The sequence below is a fragment of the Equus asinus genome, chromosome 2 (genome assembly GCF_041296235.1).
Source record: "Equus asinus isolate D_3611 breed Donkey chromosome 2, EquAss-T2T_v2, whole genome shotgun sequence".
In the NCBI taxonomy this organism is placed as follows: Eukaryota; Metazoa; Chordata; class Mammalia; order Perissodactyla; family Equidae; genus Equus; species Equus asinus.
Window position 1 is genome coordinate 108,830,208 of NC_091791.1, and position 20,713 is coordinate 108,850,920.

Below are 20,713 nucleotides of genomic sequence, written 5' to 3' on the forward strand. Positions count from 1 at the left end.
CCACGAGCCAGTGCCAGGCTAGCCTGGGTGTCTGCAGAGCAGGCTTTGGCAAGCCACTGGAGAGCGGGCATTTCATAATCCAGGATTTACCCCAGAGGATTTTGAGCCAGCAAGTCACTAATGGGAGCCCAGGGAGAGAGCAGAGTGAGGGAATTTATTCTGTGGACCAAAACCTATGAACTGAAAGACGGCTCCTTTCTAGCTCTGGTTTCCTTTTATTTCAGCGGCTGCTCGTTTTTTCTCACCAGATTTCACAATCTATCAAATTGTTCTGTTTTTGGTGCTCCTGAATGCCCTGTTATAGAAATTCATCGCTAAAGAATGTACTAGATCTTTTTGGAGGAAAGATGCTGGTTTTTGTAATAAGATATAAAAATAGTTAATATTTACTGAGCACTTACTTGTACCAAGTCTTGTGCTAAGATGTGCATGGAATTACTAAGGGCATTCTCAGAACCTTAGGGTCTGGTTGTTCAAGCCTAATTTCAGTTGAGGAGTCTAAAGTATGGAAAGGGTAAGTAATTCGCCTGAGGTCACAGAGCAAATTAGTAGCAAAGGCAAGAAGTGATTGCCTGTAGCTTGAGCAAGTTCATGCTCTTGAGCGACAGTAAATGGAGGCAGCTCTTGGCTTGGTGCCCACCAGGAGCTGTTGGCAGGGCCTGAGTCTCCATCTTTGCTCAGTGCCCATTGTGCTAACCATAAAAAACAAACATTGGGTTAGAAGACAGTTTGGCAGTTTCTTCCAAAACTAGACACTCTCTTACCATCTGATCTAGCAATCACGTTTCTTGGTATTTAATCCATATGAGTTGAAGATTTATGTCCACCCAAAGACCTGCACAAGAGCGATTATAGAAGCTTTATTCATAATTGGCAAAACTTAGAACCAATCAGGATGTCTTTCAGTAGGTGAATGGGTAAACAAACCCTGGGATATCCGACAATGGAATAGGATGCAGTAATAAGAAGAAATGAGCTATCAAGCCGTGAACAGACACGGAGGAATCTTATGGGCACATTGCTAAGTGAAAGAAGTTAGTCAGAAAGAGCTACATAACATATGATTCCAACTACATGATATTCTGGAAAAGGTGAAACTATGGAGACAATGAAAAGATCAGCTGTTGCCAGAGGTTTTATGGGGAGAAAGGGATGAATGGGGAGAACATGGAGAATTTTGGGGCAGTGAAACTATTCCATATGATGCCATAATTGTGGGTACGTATCATTATGCATTTGCCAAACCTCACAGAACATACAACACAAACAGTGAACCCGAATATAAACTATGGACTTTAACTAATAATAACATATCAATATTGGCTCATCAAATGTATGACATAAAACAAAATGTTAATAATGGGGGGAAAGGTTTCAAGGGGTGTGAGGGAATATACAGGAACTCTTTATACTTTCTGCTCAATTTTTCTAAAAGCCTAAAATTACTCCACAAAAAAAGGCCCATTTAAAAAAAAAGGATATTCATGTGTTTGGATGGGAGGGGCTGGAAGATAGGACTGGAGGAAGATTTTTCACCCTTTCCTATCTTGTTTTTGTCTCAATTACTTGTTCAAAACAATTAAAAATTTAAAAGCCAACAAAGGAAAGAATTCTCAACTTTAGGTGTGATCCTGAGGCTGTGACTCCAAGTTTGGCCTGTTTTTAATGGTGGAATCTTGGTCTCCCATATTCTTGCTGCATTAGAAACGCCGTGCTCAGGAAGGACTCACTTGGTTAGGAAGTGGCCGGGGATTAGTCAAAGGGGCCTTCATATTGCCTGCTCCAACCCTTCCCAGCTTCACACACTCTCATGTGTTCCTCAGATACTCTGTGGAGAGCACACTCTGGTGGGCCAGTCTGCCCTCTGGGGTTGATGAGGTAAGACAATGCTGGGGAGACAGAGGCAAAAAAGAAGGCAAGAGAATGAAAGAACAAAGAGAGAAAGAAAAGAAAGACAAAGGAAGGAATGAAGGCAAGGAGGGAGGAAGGAGAATGTAGTTTTTTTTTTTTTTTTTTAAAGATTTTATTATTTCCTTTTTCTCCCCAAAGCCCCCCGGTACATAGTTGTATATTTCGTTGTGGGTCCTTCTAGTTGTGGCATGTGGGACGCTGCCTCAGCGTGGTTTGATGAGCAGTGCCATGTCCGCGCCCAGGACTCGAACCAACGAAACACTGGGCCACCTGCAGCGGAGCGCGCGAACTTAACCACTCGGCCACGGGGCCAGCCCCAGGAGAATGTAGTTTTGATGGGCCAGTCAGAAGGCTAGTATAGCTTCCCATGAAAGGTCTGGTCTTGGCAAGAGATGCTGGAGAAAGAAAGAAGGCTGCCTTCAGATTTTCTAGCAAACAATGGGGCTGGAATTTTTCCTGATCCCTCTCTACTTTGAACCTTGGAAGGAGTATCAAACCAAAAAGCGGATCAGCTCATGTCTGTCGCCATTTCCTGCATCCTCACCACCAGGCCTAGTAGATGCCATTAATCATGCAACACGTCCACCTGTGTGCCTGTCATCTGAGCTGCTCCCCATGGTCAGAAAAGCAGACGCCAGGCCATTGCCAAACACTTGGATGTGTGGTTCTTCTTGGTGACTGGGTAGAGAAGTTACTTCTCTTTGCCTACATTTTAATTTTCACTAAATGTAATTCGCTCTTAAGAATGAGGCAGTCATGTTTAGAGAGAAAGGAGCAAACCCAGTTCCATTTGGCTTTCTTGCTGAACTGAAGACATTAGAAGTTTTAAAATTCACTGGACAGTTGCTATAGTGGAAACACATATATACACCAAATCTGATACAATGAATCAAGGATGGGGCTCTCTGGACAAACTGGTTTTCCATCTAATGCTTCAGGGAATGTTTGGTTTCATATACAGAGACAGCCAGGACAAGCATTTTATTTAATTGTGTTACACATAAATGGCTCAAGTTGGAAACTTCTAGTTCTTACCAACTCCCTCACCTGGTGAGGACACTATACCCATGAACTCTGATATACAAGAGAATCTCCCTTGGGGGCCGACCTGGTGGTGTAATGTTTAAGTTCACATGCTGTGCTTCAGCGGCCCAGGGTTCACTGGTTCAGCTCCTGGGTGCGGACCTACACACCACTCATCAAGCCATGCTGTGGTGGCATCCCACATAGAAGAACTAGGACTTACAACTAGGATATCCCACTACGTACTGGGGCTTTGGGGAGAGAAAAGAAAAAAAGAGGAAGATTGGCAACAGATGTTAGCTCAGGGCCAATCTTCTTCACCAAAAAGGAAAAAGAAAGAATGAAAGAAATAAAATAAAAAACCAAGAGAATCTTCCAAGCTATGGAATATTATTTTCAACATGAAATTTTATTCTGCATATATGGATCCCCCAAAGGCCCCAATAAAATTTAAATGTTGGCTCAATGCAAAGTTCCTAGAAAACCAAGACTGATGGCTCCTTCTCAGGCAGTGTAAGTTTTCTGAGAAATGCCTGGCTCTTTCTACAGGTGCTAGAGGCTGCTGGCTTCAGGGTTCCTTTAGGTTCTTTCAAGATGAATCTTTAAATGGCACCATGGTCTATCCTTAAATACAAACTCCAGAAAGGTCTGATCCTATTTTTAGAAATGAATTAATACTATCAGGAAGTAAATGATACATTCCAACTCTCTACGTTCTCCTTCAGATCTCAAGACTCATCTTTGAATCAGTGAAACACATTCCCTGAGTTTCCTTTTGTCTGATTTCATCAACAGTTGAGGTGGACTTGGGCTGTCTACCCCCACTCACTCTTGCTGGGGTTTATCTCCCTCACCCAGTGGGATGAATCCATGAGAGGGTGGGGTATGAATTACAGTCATGGGACACAAGAAGCTAGCCAGGCATTGTTCTCAGCTTTGGCTTTATTCATGACATCCTCTACCAACTGAGTCCCTAGATGAAGACATGAAGAACTACCCAGTGGAACTCTTGAAGAATGGATTTCTTTCCCAAAGCGAATATTACAGTCATTTCTACTGGCGTTCTGAATAAGCCACAACAAACCATGCCCACTCCCTAAAGGCCTGCTCTGGTTCTGCCGCTGTGCCCAATGCTTTACACTCTGTCTACAACCTTACTGGTATTATTATTTGTGCTCCACACATGAAGATTCTAACACTTACATTACATCATCGTCATCTTCATAAACAGCAATAATGATGATTTACTGACTGAGAAGTAATTCTGTTCCAGGAACATGGAAAGCATGTTATTTCATGAATCCTCAAACAAGTTTGTAAATTAAGGATGATTTATATCCCCATATTACAGATGAAGGAACTGAGGCTAACTGACCTGCCCAAGGTCATAAAATGTATCACACGGAGGTGTAAGAGGCAGCCTCTTCTAGAGCCTTTCACTTTTTCTTTTTGCTTGAGGAAGATTAGCCCTGAGCTAACTAACATCTGTGCCAATCTTCCTCTACTTTGTATGTGGGGCGCCCCCACAGAATGTCTGATGAGTGGAGAAGGATCCAAACCTGAGAACCCCAGGCCACCAAAGCAGAGCATGTGGAACTTTAACCACTCGGCTGCAGGGCCAGTCCCGAGAGCCTTTGCCTTTTATTAATACAATTTTCAGCAATGAGGTGGAGTAAAAATGAACTAAAAATTAACATCAGATTTACACAAATATTTCATTAAAAAGAGAAGAAAAAAGTCAAGGCAAAGGAGAAGAATTATAAAATCTTCTGACTGGAAGCTTAAAATTTTTAAATTTGGAATAACTAAACATTCTCAATAATAATGAAAAAGTTACCCCAAATTAAATGTACATCTCTTCAGTGTCAACAACAGTGACTCTTCAGTTTCATAGTCACATGTGCTTTTTCTTTTCTTGCTTTTAAAACCTTTTACAACTTTAAACAACTTTAATACTTGTGAAAGCAGAGGTTAGACAATAAAATGATGTCAGATCCTGGGGTGTTACAAAGATTGTTTTTTTCTTAAGAATATGACTCACTTCACTCAGGAAGTGAAAGTCATTTTGCATGGATAATAACTTGGGATTGTAAAGATTTTGCGTAAAAGGGAAAGGAGAGATAAATCCATTTTTAGATTTGACGATCGCCGCTTAGATAAATGTGACAAAATGTGACATTAGACACCGAAGACAAGACAGATACTTCCTATTTTGGACCAGGTATTCCAAGATGTGATTCTTACAGTTACCACCCCCTCACAGCCAATATTAAAAACATGCAGTTCATCTGACCTATAGAGGAGGAAATGAAAATAAGGACACTTTCTTTGAGAAAAGAAAGATGTATGAAAATAATGCTTATTTAACAATGTATAAAGAACTCTTGGCTTATTTTATGTGTTGAGACTGATAAAAGCATCCTAAGGAAGACTAAGTGCCTCTCATGGACTTTCATTTGTGCACTTCTTTGTACCACGTGTTAAAGCACAAGATGAACTGCAGGAGAGATGCAGTTGCATATGGCACCACTAGGAACCAAAGAGTTTCAGCCTACTTAGGTTTCATGGACCTATATCAATCTTTCTGCCTCCAGCATCTCCATTTCTGCCCCCTCCCCACTGCCAGCACTCACACATGTGCAGAGACATCGCAGGAGGGAGGAAAGTTTATTCTCCATAAACAATTCGCTCTTTGGCCACTCTTTGAGCTTGCCAACCAGGTTGCCAATTCTGATGTAGACACCTGTCCATTTGGAACAGGAATGAAAACAGCCACTCATTTCCTAGAAACCATCAAACACCCTGTCAGTGAACAACAGCTCTCCGTTAACTGCAATCTGGGCAAGACATGAATGGGTCACATCGATAGCCAATTACCAATCCTCCGAGCCATTCAGCTTCCTTCAGATTGATGAAAGATTCTGATTCCTTCGCTGCAATACAGTTTGAAGAGGGTTATCTTTTAATTGCGGTGATAATAAGCTGCTGAAACTTTAATTTTTGTCGTGCAATTGGGTCTTTGAAACAATGCAAACCAGAACTTGCTAATAAGAGCCAAAGTCAATCCATATTTCAAAGTGGCTTCCTGAATGACATTTCATTGTTCAAACAATGACAAAAATGATTTCCAACCACATTTCTATTGGATTCTGGAAAATTTGCATAATTTCAAATAGAAGCAAGTATATTCTCCAGTGTGTGGGTTTGTGTGTGTGTTGAAGTTTCTTCATCTTGTTCTTTGTTTTTTGTCTTGTAATACACTGGCCTGGTGTTTCTCAGTACAACATTCTCATGAATCTTGGGTGAAAAATATTTTAGGTTAGTGCTGCCTACGACTTTCAGACGAAATGTCACTATTGAAGTGAACTTTTTGAGAAGCCTGGGTCCTGCATTTAGGAGCTCCCGCCTGGTGTAGGCTGGACACTAATGTGGGTTTAATGTTGTTATGAGCCAGGCGGCCGAGCGGGGTAACAATACGAGTCTGTTGGACATGTCTTCTGGGTTGTCACGTTCAATTTGCACATGACCTCCTGGCCAAAAAATGGGAAAGAAGTGGTAGAATGTGGGACTGAAAGCTCATATTATTGCTTTGACAGCTTCACTCATCTAGAAGTAATGCAAAATGCAATTTATATTTATACACTCTGACCTCCTGCACAGAGAGGGAAAGTATCTAATGATGGGCCGAGGTAGTGGAGGAAGAAACAGATCTCGTACAGCTGGAATTTGTCTACATTTTTGCTTTTCAACCATTCAATTACAGTCAAAAGATAAATGAAAGACGAACAGTGCACTGGTGAGGTAGTGACACAATTATTTTATAGCGACTGGGTTCTGGCTTTGAGTCTTGGCAAAGGTGGCTGCAACACGCCTTATTTCACTGGAGACAGATAATCTGCCTGCTCCCACTGGACAAAGGCCCTCTGCTTGTAGGTGCATCATTATGCCCATCAGAGAGGAAAAAAGACACCAGCGAGTCAGTGACACTCCAGATCTGCATTTGGAAATTCTTGAGAGGGGCTGACACGTTAATCCTATTAACCAAGATAAATCAAGTCAGGCCTGGTGGTAACTGGGGCATTATTCACTTTTGAGTGGAAATAGGCAGTGGGCAGAAAGCACCATTTTCTTTTGTGCATGAGGAAATTTACTGGCTTTTACATGCCCCCAAATAGCTTCATTCTGAATAGAGCCTATGAGCTAACTGGGGAGAATGAGACTATAATTGTCAGCATCCTTAAATATGTCCTGAGTATTTCTGAAAAGTGTTTTAAATGAATACTGTTTTTAGTATCTACAGCCTCATAGTTTCTACAAAAGTAGGACACACAGAGGAAAAGGACTGTGGCTTTGTCCAGAGATTAAAGGGGACAGTAATAATCACCTTTATTCAGGCAGCAGTGCCAGCACCACTGATGGCAAACTACCACTTTATGGTGTCCACACCAAGGGCCATACTCGAGACCCATAGATCCACCTTAGAAACAAAACAAAAAGGGGAAAAAAAAGGGAAAAGTCGACAGTGCAGTAGAATATTCCTAAAATGCTTGCTCAATCACAAGTGCATTTTTCTATATTCTCACTAACTTTTTTTTTCTTCAGGGGATAAAAAACCTTCACTGCTTAAGTTTTTCCTGGATATAGTAACTTCTCCCCACTACATCTCACCAGGGCCGTTGGAGGCTGAAGACAGAAATGCATTTGTTTTGTTAACTGAGCAGAATGGACTTCTATGTGGAGGGACAGCAAATAACCCCTATTCTCAAATCAAATCCTTCTACTTTCCTTCTCTTATCACGGTTTATGACACAAACTCTTTTTCTCCCTCCCCAAAGAAAATCATTTGCAGAGTTCAGCTGGCCAATATCTGCAGGTTCCCTTTAGGGAATAGAATGTGGTTTGGGTTTGGAAAGTATTGTTTTTAAGGTTTAACTAGCTTCCTCCAGTGCAGAAAGAAACGAGTAGAGAGTGAGTGAATTGGGGTGGGGTGGGCACAGGAACTCTGGAATCACAGGCACACGGGCCAGAGCCAGTGCACTTCTCTCTTGGGGACACCCCTGAGAAGGTAGGGTGACAGCTCTAGGAGCAAGGCAATGATAGGCTGTTTCCATTTCACAGCTGGATGGGAACAATCTCATAGCTGTCACCTGTTTTGGGGACCTCCAAGAGAAATTCTGGGGTTGGACATGGAGCCCCAGGGTTCAGGGAGAGGACACTCAGGCACCATCTCCATGAGGGTCCACCCTATTTCCGTCTTGAAACAAATAGACCAGGACAAAAGAAGGGCCCAGCAAGGCAGCTGCAGGGGTTCTGGTTTGGCTGGCCTTTCCCAGTCATGTGCCCCCCTCACCTGCCTTCCTAATCCTCCTCCCTAATCGGGTTACATCACAGCCATCTTGATTCTCCTGTGTCACAAATGTAGAAGACAAATGAAAAATGTCTGGGAGACTCCCTGGCTTCCATCTGCAATCCTATGGTATTCTGAGGTGACTTCTCCGGGGGTAGTCAACTAAGAAGAAATGGAAGTGGGGGTCATTCTAAATAGATAACTAACGGTGGTGGGAGAGGGATGGTCCAAGGAACCAGGGCCGCAGTGCCCCTCGGTCAGGAGGATGTGAAGCCAGAGGATGCGTTCAGTGGCACTCACCCTTGCTGTGAAGACCGTGCACCTAGCCAGGCCGCTTTTGGGACATCCCGACTCTCGGCCCTTTCTGGGGATGCTGCCCCCGACCCTCGAGCGCTCCCCCTCCCCTAGTGAGATTAAATCGCAGTCCGTGTGAACCTTTAGCATTCACAGGTCGGATAGAAAATCTCGAGAAATCTTCCCGTTTTGATTCCAGGCTTATGAAAATAATTATAGGATGGGTCTGACTATTAAGGAAATGGTTTGAACCAGTTAAATAACTAGCCCAGTGAACAGCTCATGGGATGTTGGTATCATTCTCCTATCTGTCCCCATCCCGTTCAGAAAAGTGCAAACAGGCTCTTCTCATTTTGAGGAACACGCATTAGCAGCATGAGTGCGCGCAGCCCCCGGGGTCCAGAACTTTCTCCCAGAGCCACGCCCGGAGCGCAGCGGTCCCCGCGGGGCCCAGCCGGAGCTGGGGAGGCAACTCCCCAGGGGCGACTCGAGGGCCGGGTTCCCCCCACCGAGGACGTGGGAGGCTACGATCGGCAGGATGGGAGGCGATCACGGGGTGGGGGCAGGGTGTCCCCCCGCTGGCCCCGCAGGAGTTAAAGCCCAAGGCAGACAAAAGGGAGGCCGCGCGCCTCCTCTTCTCGGCTGTCAGTTGAAAATAGAACCGCTGCCCTCTGGACTTTACCTCCCGCCGGAAAGGCCATTTTATTACAGGTTATGACAAGTTGCCGAGAGACACGGAGAACTCAATAAGAAGGCGCGGCAGAGGAATCAGAAATGCTCGAGATGTTTGGACGACAGAGCGAAGATGGCTTCAAATGATAGGTGTGAGCAGGACCCGAGATGGAATCTGCGCGCTCGGTCGCTGGGAGCCGCGCGGCGTCGGCGGCCGGCCGGGGAGGGGACGAGGAGGCCACCCGGCCGCCTGGAGCCGCTGCCGCCCACCCGCCGCCACCTTAAGCCACTGCTGCAACCGATCCATCCATCGTCCGAGAAAATTCGCGCCAACCCCCTCCGCTCATATTTGCTACGTTGTGTTTTGGGTTATACAGAGGAAATATGCACTTCCCTCCCTCCGGGGCGCTCTTTCTTTCTGGAAGTCTGTGAGAAGAGGCAGGGCCATCCCGTAATTTACGTTGTGTCCCATACACACGTCCACTAGACTTTCTCTGAGTTCTTTTGGGTTTTCTCTGAGTTTACATCCTCTCACCTAGTTAAAACAGAAGAGAAATGAGAGCGAGCCAGAGACTTATATTTCCTGCCAGGTGGGAGATGCGTCTTTTGGGGTTTCTGCTAAATCAGCACTCCAGGCTTAGCACTTGCTCAGGGTCCCTCTGACAAGCTGATTTTGCAGGGTGGGGAACATGTCCTCCTTCTTCCTGGCAGCTTTTCAAATCCTTTTCATCACCCATCGCCAGTGGAAAATAGTTCTGTCTGTGTGAGTGCCCAGACCTGCAGAGTTTTGTCGTGCTCTGAACCCCGGCTGGGGTGGGGGACCCTAAACAGAACACAAAACCCGTGCCCCAACTGGAAGTGGAACGTGCAAGATTTGGGTTGGTCTGAGGATGCCAATTGAGTTCCAGGGGAGAGTTCTCTGGAGAAACGGAGGAGGAAAGGAGTAGGGGGCAAGGTTGTGTTCCAAGAAGAATGATAGGTTTAACAAATTTCATTCCCATCGCCCAAATCTAGAGACGTCGTGGTTAGCAGTTTCAAACGCAAGCTTCCTTACAAAGTTCGTTTCTTGGAAAGGTTTGAGCTCGATCAAAGCCGGAAACTAGAAACTTTCTACCAGCAACACTTAGCACACGATGGCAAAATGCTTTAAAAAACAAACTCTGCACATCTTTCAATTCTCCCCCATTTTCTAGTTAAAAAAAAAAAAAGAAATAGATACAAATAAAATGAGAACATCCCTGCCTACCTCTATCATTGAGGAGGGACACAACAGATAAACTGCAAATATGTAGCTAATGTCCCTCGGGTTTCCCATTCTCGGAATGAGGGCTGGGTCTTGCCAGGCGTTTGAAAAGTTGCACCAGCGCTAGCACGATGGTTGAATTGGATAAAATGTAACAACTCCCAAATGTTCTAGAGAGTGGTTTCAAAGAGGCAGTTTCTTGGAGTGACAATCTTGGACATATCTTACCCCTCGCCCCACTATGCGATAGACCAACGCAAACCCAATTTTGTTTTCTTTCCCAACCACAACTCAATATTTTACTATGTTTCTTTCAGAACTATTTATTCTCCCCATGTCAAAGTGTGCCTGATTTTTATAAACTTTAATTATTTGCTTTCTCTCTGGAACTCTCAGTTAAACCTCCCCTCACCCAAGTTATATCAGACATATGAACAGATCTCTATGGTAAATTTGTGGCTGAAGTTGGAGAAGGTTCATATTAAAATAACCGAGCTGGAAAAACAAGTCCTAAGTGAGTGCAGAGCAGCTGCTGCAAAAACATACGCTAAATTTAAAGAGCCATGAAACTGAGTGGAAAAGGCTCCTGGAAAATAGATAATTTTTATGGCATTGAAGACATGAAATGACTGGAATGGGAGATAGTACTTATTTTTCTGTCATGATGTGCCCTTAGTGATAATTAAAAATTATTTTGAAGATAAAACTATATTTCCCAAAAGATCGATTTATTGTGTTATTTTTCTTTTAAACTTCAGAACTAAAAAATGAAAACAGTTGATTTAAAAATGATTGTCTATCAGCAGCTAGCCAGCTAAAAGATCTGCTGAACTATAGGATTCTTTTCACTAAATAACTAACACAGAGAAAAAGTTTTAGCCCTTGTGATGGAAAACTTTTCTCTAATGTTTTGCTTTTGCAAAGATTGGGGGAGAGAAATTGTAAACGAAATCGCTTCCCTGGCTTGGTCTGTGTAAATTGGCATGCTTAAAAATCTGCTGAGGCAGCATAAGCAACAGGGAAATGCAAACTGGTCAAGTTTAATGCTCATTTCTGCATTTGGGCAAAGTCTTAACAGGTAAGAATTCAGCTTTCTTTCTCTTTTTCTTCTTTCTTCCTTTCTGGAATCTAGTTATATATCAATTAGCCCTCCAGAATCAAACTCACATATGCTTAAAACTCCATTGATTTCACACATTCTTGTCCTTTCTCTACGCTGTGTCCCTCCCTCTTTCTGGAAACAGCAAATTGTTGAGAGTAAAGAAAATCGCATGTCTCAAACTTACCCCCACACCTGTCCCAAAAGAAAGAGAATAGAGAGTTTTAAGTAGAAGATATGTGAAGCTGTCACCAGCAATGCCACACACACAGACACACAAAACAGCTGTAAAAACAAGGAAGGTTCTCTGTAAGAAAGTTGAAACAAGAGGCGTCATCTGTAAGTGAAATTGCCCTGGCAGAGGTGTTCTATATCTGGGGCAAAAATATGAACAGAATTGCCACTTGGAAGTGAGTAAGGATGAAGGTACTCATGAGGAGGGAAGAGGACAAATTTGCAAGGAGAGGCAAATGAAAATAGACAAAGTCCCCAGGAATATTTTTTGCACCCTTATCTTTATATATCTTCCAGGTAGCTTAGAGAAGAAATGGAAAGCGAGGCTAGGAAGATGAGATGAAGATCTGAGGAAGGTTTAGGCTGCTTTAGCCCCTTTTTAAGAAGAATGAGGACCTCCCTTTCCATGGTTTTCCTCCCTTCTGAAGCTTGGGATAATAAACTCAAGTGGCTGCCCGTCAGCCTCTGTCTATCTTCTTTAGCAAACTTGACATAGTGGAAGGAATATGACACGTGAATTATTAAAGAGGAGCTAGTTGACTTTTCACCCTGCTTGCTTTTCTCAGACCCCATTACCTGAAAATTTATCTAGCAATACACTGCAAGAATTACAGGGTGTGGAAGCTAGGAGGAAGAGAGGAGAAAGCGAAGCTAGGGATTTGTGAAAATATCAAGGAAAAACAGCGTGTTTCACCTTCCCGTTTGTACCACCCAGGGGATGAGTAATATGTTACAGAAAAACAGACGTCTCTTTTAAAAAGGGGGTCAGTTTCTCTGTCCAAGAAAGCAGGGACAGAATTGAAAGGATCTTTGGCATCACCCCTTAAGTCTCTCTGATTCCTCCTCCATGGGAAGAACATCTCAGATTTTAATTTTCTTTATCTTGATTTAAATTAATTCTTAATTTTATGAACAATAATCGTATAAAGGAGGCTTCTCTTTTCTGTCTCCTCTTCCTCCTCCTTTCCTTTTCGTTACAACTCCTGTTTTCACTCAATTGCAAACACTTCTCAAAAGCAAAGACATTTTATAGCACTTTTAAAGATAGCCCAAAGACCCTTTCTAAGTTAGACCCTTCTAAAACTTTAGAAAACTTCCAGAGACTATTTAATTTGGGCAACTGGTAACATTATAAAAATCAGCAATAATCATTCAAGCATTCAAACAAAAGTTTCTTTGTACTAATTAAGGACCCATTATCCCCTGAAGTTGAGTAACTTGGCAGCTGTTTTTAAGCTAACATAGGAAGGAATTTTTGAATACTTAGGAGTTTCTTCTTTTAAAATGGACAAGAGGAAGGGAGAAGTCAAAATAATAATAATAGTAGTAATAACAGCAACAATGATAATTTAGTCCTTTGGGCATAGATTTGTATATCCTGTTGCCAAGGTGAAGATAATAATTGAATCTATCCCAAATCTGAGTGATGGAGTAGTCAGAAATGACTCTATGTGACAGAAGAGCCAGGAGGCAAGTGATGGATACTATTGTCCAAATGTGACCCTCCATTAACACCACCTATCAGCATCTGGATCCTGTCACCATGTCCCATCCCAGAGCCAAGAGGGCTGCCTGGCATATTCCAAGCACTTCAAGGGCTTCCAGGCTGTGCTCAACCCCAAATCAACTAAGTGGGTGGGGAGGCTGACCCAAACCTTGCTCCTTCCATCCCCACTCGCCTTATACCCCTCTCCAGGCCCATTGTTCAGCAGGTGCTGGCAATTTGCTCCTTATCACACCTCTGTTTATGAGGGCTTTTTATTAATAACAAAGGGAGAAATGGTATTAATATTAATTAACACAATAAAATGAAACAGTTTTGGGAATCCACCAAGTGAATCATCTCATCATCTAATTGGCACTGGAGAGAAAGGGGAGGAGGAGGGGAGGGGAGGGGGGAGATACAGATGACCTACTGGGTGACAGGCACAGGTTGGAAGGGTGACATTTTATTGTAAGCCTCCCAATGAAAGGAAGAAAAGGAAGGGACCAGTCAATTTAATGCAGGGACCAAGAGTGCAAGAGTGTTGCTAAGAGACAGAGATGCTGCTAAAGTTCTATCAGAAGCACTACTCTGACCTTATGCAAATAGAGGCGGCCAACTCTTTGTGGAACGGCTGAAAATTCCACCCCCTGTGTCACCAATACCTGGCATCGAGCCTTTTATTCAAATGTTCTCTCAAAACACACACAGAGGATGTGACAAAGCATGACACATTTCGGGACTGTAAAGAAAAAAAAAACGGACAAAATGGGGGAATAATAATAATAGTGATAATTTTTAAAACCCGGAAAAAAATCAACACCAGATCTTCCTGTGGAAATGTCACCCCTCTTTACCTTCTGGCACTGTCATTTTCCTTTAGCTGAAAAGTAACCTAAAGACTCAGAAATTGCCTTCTCATCGCAGAAATAGAAGCTTATTAAGACACCACACTGATGCTCAAAATACTGTCATTAATTTACACCCCAGGAGTATGGGGAGGGGATGGTGTGAGGGTGGGTGAGCAGGGGGTGTGCGCGCCGGGTGCAGACTACAGACATTTCATCATATCCTCCACTCCCACCCCAAGATAAAGTAAGTATGCCTTTCTTTCTACTTTATCCACTCTAGGGCAAGGTTAAATGCAGAAGGTGAGAGAGAGGCTTGGGGACCGGTTGGCTCTCCCAGGAAGTTGACTGTCCCTACAGTTTATAAAGTGGGAAGGCCCCACACATCTCGGCGGGTGTCGTGCGTGTGGCGATCGGGTATACGCGGTGGAAGGGCCGCGGGCCGGTCTGGGACAGGACTAGGAGATGAGAGAGCTTCTCCATCCGCGGGGGAGGCGTGCCTGCGGCCCGGACAGAGGACTATGCTCTCCCTGGCCGCCCCTCTGTGTCAGAAGGCGCGCCTCCAGCCGAAGCCGAAGCCCGCCACTGGCACATCCTGACCCCACCGCTCCACTGCGCGGCCCTTGAGAGGCCGGCGAGAGAAACTCTACGCCAACTCAGCGTGGCCCGGCCCAGAGCCTCTAGGTTTGCCACCCTCTGGGCCACTTTAGGCACCACGGCTTTGGGGTGGGTTTTGTGCACTAGTCCTTCCAAAGGTCCAGGCCAAATGCTCTCTCCCTCTCTCTCTTCCTCACATCCCTTTTCAATCCAAGTTAGCATTTATCCCTCTCGGATGGGTTACACATCACTTGGAAAAGGAACCACATTTCCCAGACAATCTTTCTCCCAGGAAAACTCTCTAACCTTGGGGTGCCAATCCTGAAAAGCTGAGAGACAGGTGAATCTCACAGTTGTTGGTCCAGTTTGTTCCCCCGGGGCCACCCCCGGGACTGGAGCTTTGGGAACTTCTGGGGCTCCGGACTCTGGGTGCGGGGAAGCTGGGAGGAGAGGACCCCCCCCCCCCACACCTGCCAGCCCCGGCAGCCCTGGGACCTCCACCTGGGACCGGCTGCAGCTAGAACCCAACACGACCTAGAAATTTCTACTGGTTCCTCTCTCTTTTTTATCCGAGGACACTAGCTGTGGAAGAGTAGAAAAATCTATGGGGCAAAACACCAACGCACACAACTATGCAGACTCAGTTTAACCAGGGAGCTTTTTACCCACTGCATTCCCTCCCTCACTTTTGATTTCAATATTGATAGCACGCCCCCTGGTTCCCATCTTTATGGTAATAATTGCAAATGAATACATTTAACGACTTGGGGGGCGTTTCCAGCGGTCAGCGGCAGATAACTTCCCAGGACCACTTCTCCCCAGGACCCTCCCACCTCCCCTCTTAATTGTGGGACTTTTCATAATGTGCACAATACTATTAAAATTTCATATTAGCAGTGTGTATGGTGAACTTTGTAATGGGAAATTCAATAGCTGCTGTAAATATTAATGGAATATGAAATGAAGCCGCAGCCTCGACCAGCCCTGACAGTAAAACGGAGTGAGCATGTGGCTGCCCCGGGGCGAGAGAGGCCTTTCCTCTTGTCGCTCTCGCTTTATTACATTAGCGCGGGCCTCCTCGCGCCGGCGTGGGCTCAGAAGCCGAGGCGCCGGGTCACCCACGACAAATGTCCCCGTGTCTCGCCAACAGGCCCTGCCTGGCCCTGCTACTCCATCTGCCCAGCAGGCCCCCGGAGAGTGCTTGCGGGTGTCAGTTTCAGGTAAAGAGCTCTTGAAAGCGCAAAGTCTCCAAAAAGGTTACAAGGATTCCAGCGCCTCCTCAAGGCCCCGCGGCCCGGGTCGCCGCTACCGCAGGAGGGGTCTGCACCCGACGGGCGGGGGCAGGGGGGTGTGGGGGCGTAGAGGGGAACCCCAAGAGAGTTTCTGGGACGGGCAGTGCTGATAGGCCAGCCAGATCCCTACCTCCTCGATCCCTCTCCGCCTCCTGCCCAGAAGGGCTTCAGAATTGGGTATTGGGCTGGGTGGGGCGCTTGGGAGGGGGCTGGAGAGGGCGGTCCAGACTGGATCGTCCAGGTCCCGCGCTGTTCTAGTCTCCACCTGCCCCCACGTGCGCAAACTTGGCACCCGCCGCCCGGGCGAGGCTGCTACAAGGTGTGTGTGTTGGGGACGGGGACTGGTTTGCAGTAATCTAAGGTCAATCGGACCCCAGGCCCCTGGGTCGCCAGGGCAGTCTCCGCCCTGGTGTGGAGCTTCGGAAACCCGGACTGGAGGGCGTGCGGGGAAACGCTGGGAGGAGCAGCACTAAGGCCGCCACCGCTGCCGCGATTGGATCAGTTCCGAGCTGGGGGCGCCGCCGAGGAGGGTTCGGGGAGGCACCACGCGCTGACAAACGTGGCCGTCAACACCTCGAGCTGCCCTGGCGAGTTGTTTCAACAGGCTGGGAAAGATCGGTATTTTGAGTGGCAGGCGACGCCTTTCTTCACTCCCAGTATTTATGTTGTCCCGACCGCACTTAGGAGAGCTTAGTTTTAGAGGGGACATTAATCTTCACTTGTTAAGAGATAGCCTGTCAGCATTTACCCGGGGCTTTCCCACTCTCGGCGTTGGATGCCCTCCCCAGCGCCGACACAGGCGCGCAGGGGCGCGGGGCCACGTGCGACAGGGGATACGAAGCCGAGGTTAAACTGGGGCAAGGTGAGCGTGTGGGAGACGCCTGGCTCGAGCCGAAGGTTACAGTCAAAACCGCCTGAAATGACAGCCCAGCCTGGGCCGGCGCTCTAGAGGGTCCTGGCACCAACCCCTGTTATTTTTGCCTATTTGCGAGTGGGGAGAGTGGAATACTTAATCATAACCAGGAGCTTTTTCTTAAACCACAAAGCACGCGGGCGCTAACACCCTCGCTGCGAACTCAGGGCGATTGTCTTCCTGTTTCCCTCTTACTGACCCCCAAGTTTCACCGGTGTGAAGTCGTCCAGGATCTTCTCTTGACCATCAGCTCTATGGGGTCACTTTTCTCTTTAGTTCACGGGGGGCGCCCTCCTTTTAAATGATTTCCTGTCCAGTAATTTTCCCCCCAACGAATTCAGAATAGTTCCCTCATCCGCTCCAGATGCACGCACACTGCAGAGCTGAAATGAGCTGAAATAAGAACAGAATTGAAAGAACATGGGTTTGCTTTTGCACCAGGGGCTTCACTGCAGGAGTAGTTTCAACAAGGTATCCACGTTTTCGAGATCCATTGAAAAGCTTCAGGCTTGGTTTGCATTCTCCCCGACCTTCTGGACAGTTCCTCCACCCCCCACCGCTGTTATTTGTACACCCCCTAGTGAAATAGCTGTGCCTCACTGTTTCTCTGGCGCCATTAAATCTTCTTCCTTCCCCGGGAACATGCAACTTCTTTCCCTTGCCCTTTAAAAGAGTTACACTTTCGGAGAAGACTTAAAAAAAAAAAAAGGACAAGAAATGGATATAGGTTTTGTAAGTGTTAAATAACTTTCTCAGCGTGTATTAAAGGAAGATTGTATTTTATCAACAGCTGATTGATGCCGCCGTGTGATCCTGTCGGTTTGTCTATAGTATCATATTTATTTAACCTGCTGGGGCACTGTGTTCAGGGGCAGCCTGCTCACGCTGACAAGAGCATGCACATTACACACTACCCCAGGTATTTTGATTGATTGTTCCCACCCCAAAGCCTTTGGTTCATAATTTAGCACAGCAGGTTCTGCATCACAGACTAGGTTTCAAAAAAAAGAAAAAAAATTCCTGTAAGAGATTTCAATGAACAACTACCGCCAAGAAACCTTTCTCCACCTGCAACCCCCAAATATTTTAAATACCTCTTGAGATGGTTCAGCTTGTATAATTACAGGGCACACAACCTTTATTTACCCTGGTTCCCCAAGTGTGATCAGATTATTCATTTTAATTTGTGGTTGGACCAACATTTCCTTAGCTGGGGGGTGGCATGGAGGTGGGGTGTGGGTGGGGAAAATGTGAAAGATTGTGGGCTTTCTGTTTGTTCTCTTCCTTTCAATAACAGGTCTAGGATGTGGAAGCAGGAGAAAGACAGACAAAATGGTTCTTTTTCACGGGCAGTCTCCTGAGGTTGCATTGGGATTTAATTCATAAGGTCCTTTGGCAGCAGACTAGATTTTTCCTACCAGTACTCAGTCCCCACCCACAGCCCCATGAGTGAAGAAACATTTTCTTACAAGTGACAAACTGTCCAGTGTGCAGAATAAGCTTCCATGATATTCGTGTCTTTTCAAGTAAATCATGTGGGCACATCCTAGAGGTTCTGGAATCTGTGACCTGAAATTAGTATCACCTGCTGAAGGACCAATTAATAATTATTTCCTATGAGATTTCTTTAAGGAAGAAGACTTCTCCTTGACTTTTTTTGATTACACCAACAGAGTGCATGTGTATGTGTACTAACCAAAGTGTGCTCAAAAAATATTTTTTTTGCTATAATGAAAATGGGACACATTTTTTTCTGCGTATCTTATTGGATTACTATTATTCTGGCTCGCAATGGTTGTGTGTGTGTGTAAAATGGAAACTTCAAATGTGTGCTATGTTCCAGTAATTGAAATGCTATGTATTGTGCTTGCTATTTTTACATTTGTCCTTTAGAAACTCTTGGGATGACTCTTGAAGACTTGAAAGGCAGTCTTAGCACTATTAGGTATCTTTGTCCATCATTCTAGCTCGGATGGGAAGGTCATTACCAAGGTGGTTAATTGGATATGTATATAATGCTACACCGGAGGGTGGAGATACACAGCATTTAAAAAGATATTAATTGCATAATTGCCCCCCAAATAAGTCAACACTTCTGAAGTAGTTATTTTTACCTTTAGGTCTTAGGTTAATATTGGGGGAAAAATTAATATTTTATTAATATTGGGCAACAACTGGCAACATTTATAATTAAAACTTTCTTCATCATTAATTCATTCATTCATCCTCATTCTTTAATATTATTAGTCACAAAAGTGCATCTTTTTTCTTGATTGTACTTTATAATGATGGTAAAGAAATTAACCAAGTGTGATCCACACTGCATTCCAGTTAATTTTTCCTTCTAGCAAATATCCCTTATGTTTGGGGCAGGTTTGGTATACCTTCTTTGCTGATAATATCATGTTCAGCAACTTTTTTTATCCCAAAATATTGCTATTTACCCTTGGATGATGTTCAATGACAAAACCCAAAATATTTGCAAAACTCCAGGAGATGCATCTTTCTGCTGAGAAAACAACCGTTATCAAAAGTAAGTATAGACACAATATCCAGAAAGAAAGAAAAAGGGCAGGCTGACAAAGGAAATATTTACCTCTGACTCACTGGCATCCGGGGGGACTAAGGCAGGTCAAGCAAGTGAAGGAAAGGCCAGTTTGCTTGAGGTGAACAAAATCTACGCATTTTAATCACTTGAGCTAAAGAGTTTTGAGATACTGTATGAGTCTATTTGCAGCCATTTTCCAAAACGTTTTAGAAATCATTGGTTTGCACTAAAAATAAACCTTTTAAAGCCACCGACCACTAAGTTTCTTTATTAGAATACAATGTACGTTCCCCATAATCATGAAGAAAATACTTTCACCTGTTGTCTCCTGGGGACACGAATTGGGCGCAGTCCTATTTCTTTTTAAGGAGATGCTTTTACCTGTTTAATACATGCTCACACGCAGACACACATACAAATTAACTTATTTAAAGTTTAGCCACTTGCTGGCTGTGCAGCCCTGGGTAAGTTACTCCCTTTCTCTGTTCCTCAGTTTCCCAATCGGCTGAAATTATAGAGTATCCATCTCAGGGGTTCCTGTCGGGAGTGAGTTAACACATGTGAAGCTCTTGAAGCAGTGCCTGCCGTGACCTTCTTTCTAGATTCGCATCAGCTATTATTATGGCCCATGGTATGCATTCGTGTCTTACTAATATCATTATTAACAATAGCGGTTTTAGTTGTGGTCACCCAGAATGTCATGACCGACTCTAAAACTTAAACTGTAAATTTGAAGTGCTTCTATTGAGGCATTGTGCTCAAATCTGTACTATCTGAAGTGTAAAATTGCCCCTGAAGAGGCAAAGTGATTTCTGTCTTTCTTGCTGTCTCCCTAGGCCCCAGACACACTGAGGAACCTTTTACATAAATGCCAAGCTAAAATGTAGCTCCAGAGAGTGGCAGGTACACCAGTGAAATGTTTGTACGCCAAATCACAGGAAGATGCCATCAAGAGCCCATAAAAAGGCCAACAGCCATGTGACTTTCTCTCCAGCCACTGTGTTTGGTAAGGGTGCCAGCAGGTTCCTTCCTCATTTTGCCTTCGGTACCTAAGTCCTTCGTAGCGTATTTTAACATCCTCTGGGCTTCATGATGCTTTTCCTATGTGCCAGGCACTGTCCTCCGTTAGGCTATTCAAGTTTAAATTTATTCTTAACAGAAAGAGTTATTTCCTGATAATATGTTAGAATATTGATTAAAAACTAGGAT

General features: G+C 44.7%; 1 long non-coding RNA gene across 2 annotated transcripts in view; it reads left to right on the forward strand.

The window, feature by feature from the left end:
• LOC139041766 (uncharacterized) overlaps positions 1-20,713 on the forward strand; it is a 93,461-nt gene that overhangs the window by 39,564 nt on the left and 33,184 nt on the right. The window contains exons 2-3 of one of the 2 annotated variants that reach the window (XR_011497617.1): positions 19,998-20,135; positions 20,341-20,510. This is a non-coding gene — a long non-coding RNA (uncharacterized lncRNA). The remainder of the gene's footprint in view (positions 1-19,997; positions 20,136-20,340; positions 20,511-20,713) is intronic. The other variant, XR_011497616.1, reaches the window with a different exon arrangement.